We start from the raw sequence: 14110 nt of genomic DNA on the forward strand, positions 1-14110 counted from the left end.
CCAGCCAATTTTACATACACAAACTACCAGGCGGGGTCCGTATGGACCCCAGGAGGGAATACCTTGAAATCAATGCAGTAAGAACCAATTCAATGCAGCAAACAGACATAACTTTATTGAAGAACAAAATCCACTATGGCTGAATATCAATGATGTATTATAAATGCAATAACATTGCAATAATATTGCAATAACTAGCATACATGTAGCTAATTATAGCGCCACAAAAAAAAATTGGCATTATATACATGATTTTTGCAGATCATGCAGCTGTAAAACATTCTGGATTACAACTTAGGTCTTTTCTTACAGAATTTAAAACAAAAAAGTAATTGTAAAATAATTTAGGGCTTTTGTTTTGCAGCCTGTGCTTATTGCAGCAGTGGGGTCCACACGAACCCCAAGAAGGAATGCCTTGGTAGTTTCATTATGGAACATAAAAGAAATAAAAGAAGTTAACTTTCAGTGTGCTATTCAATTATAAAATGAAAGACAGATAAACTTTACTCTGGGGTCCAGTTGGACCCCAGTAACAAATTAATTATACCTTCACAATGCAAAAAGCTGATCTTCCGGTGCTTTAGTGTTTTAATTAAGACATAAATTCCGACAAATTCATAAAACGGTGAAGCAGTATGTCACATATTTTTAAAATGGCAAACAAACATATAGGTGCGGGGTCCAGATGGACCCCACTTGGTAGGATGAAGGTTAAATGAGTGACTTATCTATACATACAGCCTTTGTGTACTCTCAGAATGCAAATGACAATTTGGTTGTCTATAATAATTTTTCCAGTACCAGAGGGATAGTAGATTATCAAAAGAGACTGAGCAAGACAAACTTTTTAAATTATTTTAAACAATCCATAAAGATCCTGATTGACATAATTAAAGTAGTGCAATGCCAATGCAAAATGAGCACACTGTTCATGCTCAAAGGATTAATAAGATGATCACAAATTGGAATAGTATTACAGTGCCTTGCAAAAGTATTGAGCCCCCTTGGTGTTTGTCCTGTTTTGTTGCTTTACAAGATGGAATTAGAATAGATTTTTGGGGAGATAGCACCATTTGATTTATACAACATGCCTACCACTTTAAAGGTGCATTTTTTTTTTTTTTAATGACTTACAATAATCAAGATGAAAGAAACAGAACTCCCTTTGGTATGAAACCCCTAAATAAGAGCTGGTCCAACCAATTCACTTCGTAAGTCACACAATTAAGATCCACCTGTGTGCAATCAAAGTGTCACATGAACTGTCACATGATGTCTGGATAAATCAACCTGTTCTGGAAGGACCCTGACTCTGCAACACTACTAAGCAAGCAACATGAATACCAAGGAGCATTCCAAACAGGTCAGAGATAAAGTTATAGAGAAATATAGATCAGGGTTGGGTTATAAAAAATATATATATCCCAAACTTTGAGAGAAAAAGAAGCCTTTATTTGTCACATGCACACTCAAGTTCATCCTTTGCATTTAATCCATCTGAAGCAGTGAACACACACCCCCAGAGCAGTGGGCAGCCATACTACAGCACCTGGGGGGCAGTTAGGAGTTAAGTATCCTGCTCAAGGGCACTTCAGCCCAAGGCCGCTCCATGTTAACCTAACTGCATGTCTTTGAACTGTGGGGGAAACCAGAAAAAAAAATAAGAAAACATTTTAAGTTTGCCCAACAGTATGTGGCAGACTCCCGAAACACATGGAAGAAGATTCTCTGGTCAGATGAGACTAAAACTGAACTTTTTGGCCATCATGGGAAACACCATGTGTGGTGCAAACCCAACACTTCCCATCACCCTGAGAACACCATTCTTACAGTGAAGCATGATGGCGGCAGCATCATGCTGTGGGGATGTTTTTCATCTGCAGGGACAGGAAAGCTGGTCAGGATTGAAGCAAAGATGGATGACACTAAATACAAGGCAATTCTGGAGGAAAACCTGTTCAAATCGGCCAGAGGTTTGAGACTGAGTTGAAGGTTCACATTCCAGCAGGACAATGACCTGAAATATACTGCTAAAGTTACACTGGAGTGGTTTAAATGGAAACATTTCAATGTCTTGGAATGGCCTAGTCAAAGCCCAGACCTCAATCCAATTAAGAATTTGTGGCATAATTTGAAGATTGCTGTACACCAACACAACCCATCTAACTTGAAGGAGTTGGAGCAGTTTTGCATTGAGGAATGGGCAAAACTCCCAGTGGCTAGATGTGCTAAGCTAATAGAGACATACTGCAAGAGACTTCATCCTGGGTATGATGTTAAACTGCATCCAGGTGGAGTGAAGAGGCCGTGTGTGGGTTTAATAAGTCCCAGCTAAAGTCTATTAAAAAAGCTCACAAAAGGCCACTTGTTTGCTTATTTGCTTTTGGTGGTCTGTTGTGTTCAACGATGACGTTTGCTACTTGTGTCAGTGTCGGGGTTGGTGAGACCTCTGATGGCTCCAAAGTCTAAATTCAGATGTGCATCTTTTGCCACATGTGGGGCAGTGTATGCCATCACCAGGGCCTAAAGGTGCTCTTTGTAATCTGGCATGTCTTGCACTTTGTCTCAGAGTTCTAGCAATGGTCCTTTCCTCTTCAAAGTGCAAGACACCTTGATGTATGATAGAGCACCATAGAGAGCGGTCTGTTGCAAGATGTTCTAGTTGGTCTGGTCATATATTACATGCATTTAGATTTCTTTTGAGGTTATCCTTATACCTCTCTTCTTCTGTCCTCCAAGGGAATGATGTCCATCCCCCAGTTCTCCGTACAACAGACTCCTCAGGAGCCGGTGTTCTGGCATGCATACTGTATGATGTGGCCCGCCCAGCGGAGTTGTTTAGTGATCAGCATGGCTTCAATGCTGGCTGTCTGGGTTCTTTCCAGGATGGTGGTATGTGGGATTTTGTCTTTTCATGTGATGCCTAAGATGGTTTGTAGGGATCGAATGTGGAAAGCTTCCAGTCTGCTTATCTGGTGCCTGTAGGTGGTCTAAGTCTCTGTGCCATATAGTAAGATGGAGAGGGTAATGGCTTTGTATACCTTGACTTTGGTGGTGGTGGAAAGGTCTTTGTTTAAAAACACCCTGCCACTCAGGCTGCCAAAACTAGAGGAGGCTAGGTGAATGTGGTTCTGGACTTTGTCTTCCAAGCTGCAGTCAGATTAAAGTATGCCTCCTAGGTACCTCTCTGAAAGAATGCTTTGTAGTTCGAAGTTGCCTATTTGGAATGTTGGAAAGAGGTCTGGATCCTCTGAGATGGTGTTTATATGGGGCAAGACCACAGTCTTATGGATGTTGACCATAAGTCCACCTCTGGAATAAGCTGAGCTGATGGTGTTGAGGTTTAGTTGCATCGCTTGAGGAGTGGTGGTGGGGTAGCCTACATCATCTGCATACTAGAGGTCAAAGATCGTGTCTGTGGATGTTAGGGTATGTGCTTTCAGTCTGGAGAGGTTGTAGACACTACCATACAAGCCATATAGATGTTAAAAATGACAGGTGCCAAAACACAGCCTTGCTTAACACCCACCATTACTTCAGAAGTGTTTGAGAGGGTGCCACCTACAGATACAGCTGGCATTTTATTGTGTAAGTTGACTATTGCAGGTTGATCGTGGAGTGGCGACCCTTTGACAATTTAGCCTCTAGTTTCTCATGATGGATATGACAATAATTCAAAGTGAGCTGAACAGCATAAACGGGACTGGTAGCAGTCAGAATGCCTGCGTTGTGCTCATAAGGGGATGTACAGAGGTATCCTCGTCTGTCATCCAGCGAAATCCTCCGAAACACACTCAGGATATGAAGCACCTTCTTAATATTGGTACCTGGAACATGAGAACAATGTTCCAGAGTGGCACTGTAGAACAGATCAGAAGAGAATGCAGTCGCCTGAGTATTGATGTTCTTGGATTAGCGGAAACATGCTGGATTAGCAACAGGAATGTGAAGATCATTGCAAGATGGAATCTTTACTCTTCTGGAGGAGACAAGCACTTTGCAGGAGTAGGCTTCATGGTATCACCAAAATGGAACAAATCAATCGCTGAAGATAGACCTGTAAGTAACCGAATCATCATGATGAGGATGGATGCAAAACCACAACCTTTGAACTTCATTCAAGTGTATATGCCAACTAGCACATGTGAAGATGAGGAGGTACTGGAAATATATGCTGAAATCCAGAAAGTTGTTGACATGGTACCAAAGAAAGAGAGACTTGTACTGCTGGGAGATTTCAATGCAAAGATTGGTGGAGATATGGTACACCCAGCTTATGGAAAATTTGGAATTGGGGAGAGAAATGTGCATGGTGATATGCTTATAGACTGGATGGAAGATAACAAACTAATTGCACTGAACACCTGCTTCAAGCACCACAAGAAGGAGAGGTACACTTGGATCTCCCCAGATGGTAAATGATTGACTAAATCATTGTGAGACAAAGATCTGAGTGTATGGACTCTAAATCACTTGTTAGTGCAGACTACGATTCTGATCATCAGTTAGTGTGGGCAAAGCTGAAGGGTAGAACTTGGAACAAGAAGCCACAGACCAAAGGAAGGAAGAAAAGAGTCTGTGTCTGTTCCCCGAACTCAACAAAAAGGTAGAAATTTTCAGAGAGTTTGTTCCAGTAACCTAATCAATATAAAATTAGATCATACTGACTGTACAGCTGCTGCCAGCACCTTTGATCTAAAGGTGGGGCTATTAAATATTAGATCTCTTACATCTAAAACGCTAATGGTTAATGAACTCATTACTGATCAGGAGTTTAATGTACTGTGTTTAACAGAAACATGGATTAAGCCAAATTAATATATAGCATTAAATGAAGCGAGTCCTCCTGGATACAGTTATATACACCAGCCTCGTCTAACTGGCAGAGGAGGAGGCGTCGCGGTTATTTATAATGATTATCTAGGTGTAACACAAAAACCTGGTTATAAATTTAATACATTTGAAGTTCTTCATACTCATATAATGTATGTAGCCTCGAAAAATAAGTCTACCCAGTTAATTCCATTGCTTATTATTTACAGGCCCCCGGGGCCATATTCTGAGTTTCTTTCTGAATTTGCAGATTTTATCTCAGATCTGGTTATTTCCTTAGACAAAGCTTTAGTTGTCGGAGATTTTAATATTCACTTCGATAACCCAGAAGACCCTTTAAAAACAGTGTTTGTGTCCATCTTAGATTCAGTCGGGATTAAGTAGAATGTCATAGGACCGACCCATAATGGTGGTCACACCCTTGATCTAATACTAACATTCAGATTAAACGTAGACAATATAGTCATACTTCCACAGTCTGAAGTTATCTCAGATCATTGTCTCATCTCATTCAAACTATGTCTGAGTAATAATATATGCACCTCACCACATCAACTACTGCACAGAGCTTTATAAATGATCTCCCAGAGCTGTCAACTTTGATTGGGTCACCGTCAGCCCCTGCAGAACTTGATCAGGCAACTGAATGCTTAGAGTCAACATTCCGCCATACTTTAGATAATGTAGCTACTCTAAAAAGGAAAATGGTCAGAGACAAAAAATTAGCACCCTAGTATAATGATGACACTTGCACATTAAAACAGACCACTTGAAAATTGGAACGTAAATGGCGTCAAACAAAATTGGTAGTGTTCAAATTAGATTGGAAGGAGAGCTTCCTGAAGTATAGAAAAGCTCTTAGTGCTGCGAGATCAACATATTTCTCCTCCCTAATAGAAGATAACAAAAATAATCCTAGATTCCTATTTAATACTGTAGCAAAATTAACCAGGAATAAGTCCACTATCAACACATGCACACCTGCAGTATGTAGTAGCAACGACTTCATGAATTTTTTTAATGACAAAATTGAGAATATCCGACAAAAAATTCAAACTACTAATTTAAGGTTAGACAATGAAAGTGACCTTGTAGTTAACAATATAACTGTATCAGATCATCAGTTAGAATGTTTTACTCCCCTAAAAGAAACTGAATTACTTTCATTAATCTCTACATCAAAAACCTCAACTTGTGTACTAGATCCCTTACCTACACATCTATTCAAACAGATAATGCCTGGAGTAATTGAACCGCTTCTAAAAATAATAAATTCTTCTCTTATGATTGGCTATGTACCCAAATCCTTTAAACTAGCAGTTATCAAACCCCTGATTAAAAAACCTGACCTTGATCCCTGTCAGCTGTCCAATTATCGGCCAATATCAAACCTCCCCTTTATCTCCAAGATCCTTGAAAAAGCTGTGGCACAGCAGTTATGCTCATATTTACATAGGAATAACATCCATGAAATGTATCAGTCAGGATTTAGACCTCATCATAGCACAGAGACAGCACTGGTTAAAGTAGTAAACGACCTACTGTTGGTGTCTGATCAGGGCTGCGTCTCGCTACTTGTGTTGCTTGACCTTAGTGCAGCATTTGATACCATTGATCATTCCATTCTTCTGGATAGACTAGAAAATGTTGTGGGAGTTAAGGGAATGGCCCTCTCCTGGCTCAGGTCTTATCTAACTGATCGTTATCAGTATGTTGATATAAATGGTGATATTTCTAGACGTACCGAGGTAAAGTTTGGTGTTCCACAAGGTTCTGTCTTGGGTCCACTGCTTTTTTCTCTATATATGTTACCTCTGGGCAATATTATTCGTAAACATTTTATTAGTTTCCACTGTTATGCTGATGACACACAGTTGTATGTCTCTGCAAAACCTGATGAGAGACACCAGCTTAATAGAATTGAGGAATGTGTGAAGGACATTAGACACTGGATGCTTATTAATTTCCTTCTGCTTAACTCTGACAAGACTGAAGTACTTGTGCTAGGACCACATACAGCTAGAAGTAAGTTTTCTGATTACACAGTGATTCTGGATGGCCTTTCTGTTTCTTCACGTGCAGCAGTAAAAGACCTCGGAGTGATTATTGACCCCAGTCTTTCATTCGAAACTCACATTGATAACATCACCCGGATAGCTTTCTTTCATCTCAGAAATATTGCAAAGATAAGAAATTTAATGTCATTGCATGATGCAGAAAAACTAGTCCATGCTTTCGTTACCTCCAGGTTGGATTATTGTAATGCCTTACTGTCTGGATGTTCCAATAAGTGCATAAACAAGCTCCAGTTAGTTCAAAATGCAGCAGCAAGAGTCCTTACTAGAACTAGAAAATATGACCACATCACGCCTGTCTTATCCACACTGCATTGGTTCCCAATCAAATTTCGTATTGATTATAAAATACTACTATTGACCTTTAAAGCACTAAATGGTCTTGCACCACAGTACCTGAGTGAACTTCTACTCCTCTATGACCCGCCATGCCTACTTAGATCAAAAGGTGCAGGCTATCTGCTGGTACCCCGTATAGTGAAGGCTACATCAGGGGGCAGAGCCTTTTCTTACAAAGCCACACAGTTATGGAACAGCCTTCCAAGTAATGTTCGGGAATCAGACACAGTCTCAGCATTTAAGTCTAGGCTGAAAACATATCTGTTTAGTCAAGCCTTTTGTTAATGGTGTTTATGAGGTAAAGGAGTAGATCTGGAGGGTCCTCAGACATAGAGTGTTTTGGTAAACTGGGATGTATGGATGCTGTCAGTCCCCACTCGCTTGCTCACTCGAGTTTGTTGACGGTGTAGTGGCTGGCTGCTTTATGTCCCGGGGCTCCCTCATGCCTGTGTTACCTTCTGGCTCTCTCCTTTTAGTTATGCTGTCATAGTTAGTTGCCGGAGTCCCTGCTTGTACTCGGTGCAATATGTATACTGCTCCTACTTATTCAGGTGACATTGGGCATACCTAACAACCTGTGATTTCTTTCCCTCCCCCCCACCCCAAATCTGTCCCTCTGAGTTACATGGAGTCAACAGGAAATCTTTTGGTGGAGAGGGTGGAGACCTCGACTGGCTATCGTAGCCTGCAGGGAATCGGCTGTCAGACATTCTGTCGCATGTCCCAGACCCGGTGAAATGTAACTGAATTGTCTTGGCCATCCCTAAGGGTCCCATCTGCATCTCATCATTGCTGAGGAGTGTGCTCCCATCACCCAATCAAGCATCTAGCCAGAGCAGGTCATGATATATTTTTTACCATATTAACATGCCATTGTTGTGTGTTATGCCTGATGTAAAGACTCTCGTCTCTGTGAGCCTACCACACAGATTTAATACTTGTCATTTTTAGGGCATACCTAACAACCTGTGTTTTCTTTCTCTCTCTCTTCCCCCCCCAATCTGTCCCTCTGAGTTACATGTTGATCCTGGGATTGAGATGCTGGCCTCTTCTGCCCCTCGGACCTGCTTGATCCATCCTGGTGCCCTGTGTCTGGTCGGAGTTTTATCGCACCGCTCCTGTGAAGGACAGCCCCATGAGGACAGTTGAGGGTTATACCTGTTAAAACTGTTAATATTATAGTCAGGCTGTCTGTTGTTGCCCAAATGAGGATGGGTTCCCTTTTGAGTCTGGTTCCTCTCGAGGTTTCTTCCTCATGTCGTCTGAGGGAGTTTTTCCTTGCCACCGTCACTACAGGCTTGCTCATTGGGGATAGATTAGGGATAAAATTAGCTCATGTTTTAAGTCGTTCAAATTCTGTAAAGCTGCTTTGCAACAATGTTTATTGTTAAAAGCGCTATACAAATAAACTTGATTTGATTTGATTTGATTTGAAGAAAAGGGACTATAGAGTCCTAAAGGATGAGGCAACTAAGAGTTTCATGAGGCTACTAAGAGTTTCATTTAAAAGCATCATGAAGTGCTTTGAGAAACTGGTGCGGAGTCATATCCTTGTCTACCTGCCTGCTGAGTTGGACCCTCTTCAATTTTCTTACAAAGCAAAGAGATCCATGGAGGGTGCTGTATCCACAGCACTTCATGCTGCACTGACCCACTTGGAGCAGCAGGAGAGCTATATCAGAATGCTCTTTGTGGACTTCAGCTTGGCGTTTAACACCATCCTCCCACAACGACTAGTGTCCAAGCTGGCGGACCTTGGGCTTCCACCACTCACCTGCAGGTGGATATTGGACTTTCTGTCAGACTGCTCCCAGAGGGTCAGGCTGGGTTCTCACACCTCCACCGCTCTCAGCCTGAACACTGGCTCACCACAGGGTTGGGTACTTAGCCCACTCCTTTACACCCTCTACACGTATGACTGTGTCTCCACCCACCTCAGCAATAAGATTGTAAAGTTCACAGATGACACGACAGTGGTCGGACTCATCTCGGGCGAGGAGGGTGAGCTGGCATACAGGGACGAGGTGGAGCGGCCGTCAGAGTGATGCAAAGTCAACAATCTGCTCCTCAACACCACCAAAAAAAGGTGCTGGTTATTGACTTTAAGAAAAACAAAACTGACATCCAGCCACTAATCATCGGTGGGGCCTGTGTGGAGAGGGTCCTGAAGGTTTCTCGGCATTGAGCTGGAGAACGACCTAACCTGGAATGCCAACACAAAGGAGCTACTGAAGAAGGTGCAGCAGAGACTGTACTTTTCTGAGAATCCTCAGAAAGAACTGTTTCCCCCAAAATCTGCTCCGGGCCTTCTATCACTGCTCCATAGACAGTGTGCTCACGTACGGACTGTGTGTATGGTACGGCAGCTGCACATCCTCCAAGAAGAAGGCACTCCACAGGGTCATTAGGGCAGCAGAGAAAACAATAGGCTGCCCTCTCCCCACCCTGGAACAGATTTACACCTCCAGATGCCGCAGGAAAGCAATGGACATTTCAAAAGACTCTTCACACCCCGGCCATTGTCTCTTCCAGCTTTTGCCATCAGGCAAGAGATACAGAGTAATGAAAACCAGGACAAACCACCTAAAAAACTATTTCTATCCCAAAGCAATCATGGCTTTAAACTCAAATGTGCAATAGAACTATTCTTGGCCCTATCCCCAATGTGCAATTTGTGTGTGTGTATATATATATATATATATATATATATATATATATATATATATATATATAAAACACACACGTGCACACACATTTTATATATATATATATATATATATATATATATATATATATATATATATATATATATATATATATATGTAGTATGTGTAAATACTTAATTTTTCTAGAAGTTTTTTTCTATTTTCTATTCTCTGTTTATCCTGTAATGATGCTGCTGGAATTTAAATTTTCCTGAGGAAACCCTCCCAAAGGGATCAATAAAGTTCCATCTAATCTATCTACTGCTGTTTATAGATTTTGTTTTGTTATTGTTGTTTTATGTTGAAACATCTCCTTTCATTATTTTTTAAACCATTTATGGTCTACAGCATTTCTTTACATGTGCCTAAGACAGCACAGCGGTCTGTGTGCGCACGCCCTTTTTTAAAAAAAATTAAAACAGAGAAAATACAGTGAGAAGGTACAGTAGTGGTCAGAAATTTACATACAGTGATGTGAATGCCATCTTGGATATGAATGTCATGGCAATATTTGGGCTTTCAGTAATTTCTTTGAACAGTTCTTTTTCTGTGGCACAATGTACAGCATACATCTTTAATAATAAAAAAAAAAACTAAAATTTGGTGTACAAGTTTTAATTTTCTTTGGGTTTTCTGAAATCAACACAGGAGCAAAATTATACATTCATGGTCAAAAATATACAGTTGTGCTCATAAGTTTACATACCCTGGCAGAATCTATGATTCTTTGACCATTTTTCAGAGAATATGAATGATAACACAAAAACATCTTTTCCACTCATGCTTTGTGGTTGGGTGAAACCATTTATTGTCAAACGACTGTGTTTTCTCTTTTTAAATCATAATGACAACAGAAACTACCCAAATGACCCTGATCAAAAGTTCACATACTGTACCTTGGTGATTTTGGCCTGATAACATGCACAGAAGTTGACACAAATCGGTTTGAATCGCTACTGTGATGCTCTGCTTATTGTTGGTAGCTCTGCCTACCTGGTTAACCTATTTCCCTGTCCAACTAGGTGATCTAGCGCAGGTGCGTGTCTATAATTGGACAGGGTATAAAAAGACCAGTGGTCCATTCTGGCAGGGCCTCCCCTTCCTCCTTTGGCCGATTTTGCGTTAGTTTGAACACCCCTAGACATTCTTTGCAACACATACACACAACTGATCTTGCATACACATTACTTTATTCTTTATTTAATAAATATTCTAAACGTTTTTTTGTCTGCGTGTGGTTTCCTTTTATGTTACATTGCCCTTGAGCCAGGTGATCGTAACATAATTGGGGGCTCGTCCGGGAGGTTTTTAAATCCGCGAGATGTACTTATCTTTTTAGATGAAGTACATTTTTAATTGGAAGCCGTGCACAGGTTTTTGTTTTGGTTTGGCATATTAAGATTTAAGGAGATATTAAGGAGAGGGGAGGACACTTTTGGGCCGCTATTTTTGTTTTGGTGGAAGTCAGAGCAGGTTGCAGGTGTCTCTGTGCACTGGAGTAATTAGGGCGGGTTTAGATCCACCAGAGCTAAAGTGAACCCCTGCCGCAGGTAAGCGCGCTTAACGCGGGTTGTTATTTTGCCTTTCTTATTTTGTTCTTCTGGTGTGTCGAACGCGGGGGGACTGTTTCAGTTCAATCGTATGAGGGCACACGAAGACTAGGTTAAAATAAGTAGGGCCTCTTTCTCTGTCCTGTAGGTAGATGTGGGGCAGCTCAAGTGTGTTTTGTTTCTCCTGTTGCATGCTGAGATTACCTGCACCGTGCGTTTGGACTCCACAAATTTTAATTGGTGTTTTTTTGTGATAATAGCTATTGGTAATTGTATTCTGGTAACTGATATTGTACTTTGTCCTGGTAAAGTCGGATTTGTTGTTGTTAAACATGTCGTTGTCTGAGAGCCGTGGGGCTTTATCTGAGGATGATTTGGATAGAATGAGTAAGGATGAGTTGTGTAAGACTGCTGAAGAATATAAATTGGATCTGGATCTGCCTAAGGCACTTAGGAAAGCTGAACTGAAAGAGTCAGTGAAAAATAAGTTGATTGAGTTGGGCATTTTATTGGTTAAGCCGTTTTCCGAGGGTGCAGGCATGGCAGCTGCATCTACGCTCTTAAAAATGGGTTCTCCGCAGCGTTCTGCTACTGCAGCGCTGACTTTTGAGCAGCAAAGGGAGCTGTTGCAAATGCAGATGCAGGAACGTGAATGGGAAAGGCAATTAGAGTATGAAAAATTGCGTCAGAATGAACGAGTAAATTAATTGGAGCGCCAGAAGCTTGAGCATGAGAAACGGCTTGCTGAAAAGTCAGAAACTTCGTCTGGGCATGGACATTTATCTCAAAGTGTCAAATTGTTGCCTAAGTTTAATGAAAGGGATCCTGATATTTTCTTTTTGCTGTTTGAGAATGTCGCTGTTGAGCGGGGCTGGACCGATGCGGAGCACACTCTGCTATTGCAGAGTGTATTTACGGGGAAAGCCCAGGAGGCATTCATAGCGTTATCCGCATCTGAGCGCAAGGATTATGCTGCTGTTAAGGAAGCTGTGTTACGTGCGTTTGCCTTGGTTCCCGAAGCGTATAGGCAGCGTTTCAGGAACTGGAGAAAAGGTGAGCGACAAACGCACATGGAAGTTGTGAGAGAACTCACCAGTTTCTTTAATAGATGGTTGGCAGCAGCAGAAGTAAAAACGTTCGAACAATTGTGTGAACTTGTAGTGCTGGAACAATTTAAAAATATTGTGCCTGAACGAGTGGCTACCTACATTAGTGAACAGAAGGTAAAAACGGCTGCAGATGCTGCTGTATTGACAGATGAGTTTATTTTAATTCACAAGAGAAAACAAGAGTGTGGACAGAATTCTGATAACAGACTAAGTCGTTATCAGTGGGGTAAAGGCGGTTTTTCTCCATCCAGGTTGGACCAGTCAGGTCATGGTAAGGATTTGCAGAACCAATGTCATTACTGTTTAGAGTTTGGTCATTGGAAAAATGAATGTCCCGTGTTGCGTAACAGGAAGAAAAATCAAAATCGCCCTGTTTCCCCTAAACCGTCGATGTGTGCGGTGCCTGTTGCTCGTTCTGTTTCTTGTGAAGTTGAAATTGATGTCTCGTCTTGTAGGAGTTTGTCTGCAGGTGGTGAGGTATCTGGTGCGCTGGCAGATGCTCCGCCTTCTGTGGAGAATGGTGCGCTGGCAGATGCTCCGCCTTCTGTGGAGAATGACGCTGGTAATGAACGGGTGGAAGACCATTATGGTCCGTTTCTGATGGACGGGTTTGTTTCTCTTTCAAATGGTTCGGAGAAGGTAGCTGTAAAAATATTCCCTGATACTGGAGCCTCTGATACATTTGTTAAGCAGTCTCCTTTGCCTTTTTCTTGTAGCTCCAGCATGGGGAAATTTGTTTTGATTCGGGGGATTGGTATGACTACTTTATCGGTCCCTCTGCATAAGGTAGTGTTACATTCAGATCTGGTACAGGGCGAAGTAGTTGTTGCCGTGCGTCCATCGTTACCTGTAGAGAGGGTGGATGTAATTTTGGGAAACAACTTGGCTGGTGGACGAGTGTGGCCTAGTGTTCCACCTCCGCCAGTAGTGGCTGCCGTTCCTGTTGGAATAGAGGAGCATGACTGCGCTGTAGATTTTCCTGATGTCTTTAGTGCGTGCACTGTAACAAGGGCAAAAAGTCGCGCACAGGGGGTGGATATGTCACTGGGTTTGGTCGATACGCATACTGTTAAAAAGTTGCCTATCTTACCTGATTGTTTAACTCGTGACGAGTTGATTGCAGCTCAGAACAAAGATGAGTATCTTAAAGAGTTAATTGCAAGTGCTTTGCCATCTGACTATATGAAAAATGCAGACCTTGGGTACTTTATACAAGATGGCATACTGGTGCGTAAATGGGTGCAGCACGATGGGGAGTTAGAGGTGGATATTATCCAAATTGTGGTACCTGACTCTCTTAAAACTGTAGTGTTGAAAACAGCTCATGGGGATGTAGCTGGTCATTTTGGTGTTCGCAAGACCTATAATCGGTTGTTGCAGCATTTTTATTGGCATCGTATGAAGAAGGATGTCGCCGCATTTATTAAAGTCTGCCACATTTGTCAGATAGCGGGTAAGCCAAATCAGGGCATTAAGCCCGCACCTCTCCATCCGATTCC

General features: G+C 41.7%; 1 protein-coding gene across 1 annotated transcript in view; it reads right to left on the reverse strand.

Moving 5' to 3' along the window:
- The window catches only part of LOC132893060 (citron Rho-interacting kinase), a 450073-nt gene that overhangs the window by 315395 nt on the left and 120568 nt on the right, over positions 1–14110 (reverse strand). The window lies entirely within an intron of this gene.

The sequence above is a fragment of the Neoarius graeffei genome, chromosome 10 (genome assembly GCF_027579695.1).
Source record: "Neoarius graeffei isolate fNeoGra1 chromosome 10, fNeoGra1.pri, whole genome shotgun sequence".
NCBI lineage: Eukaryota > Metazoa > Chordata > Actinopteri > Siluriformes > Ariidae > Neoarius > Neoarius graeffei.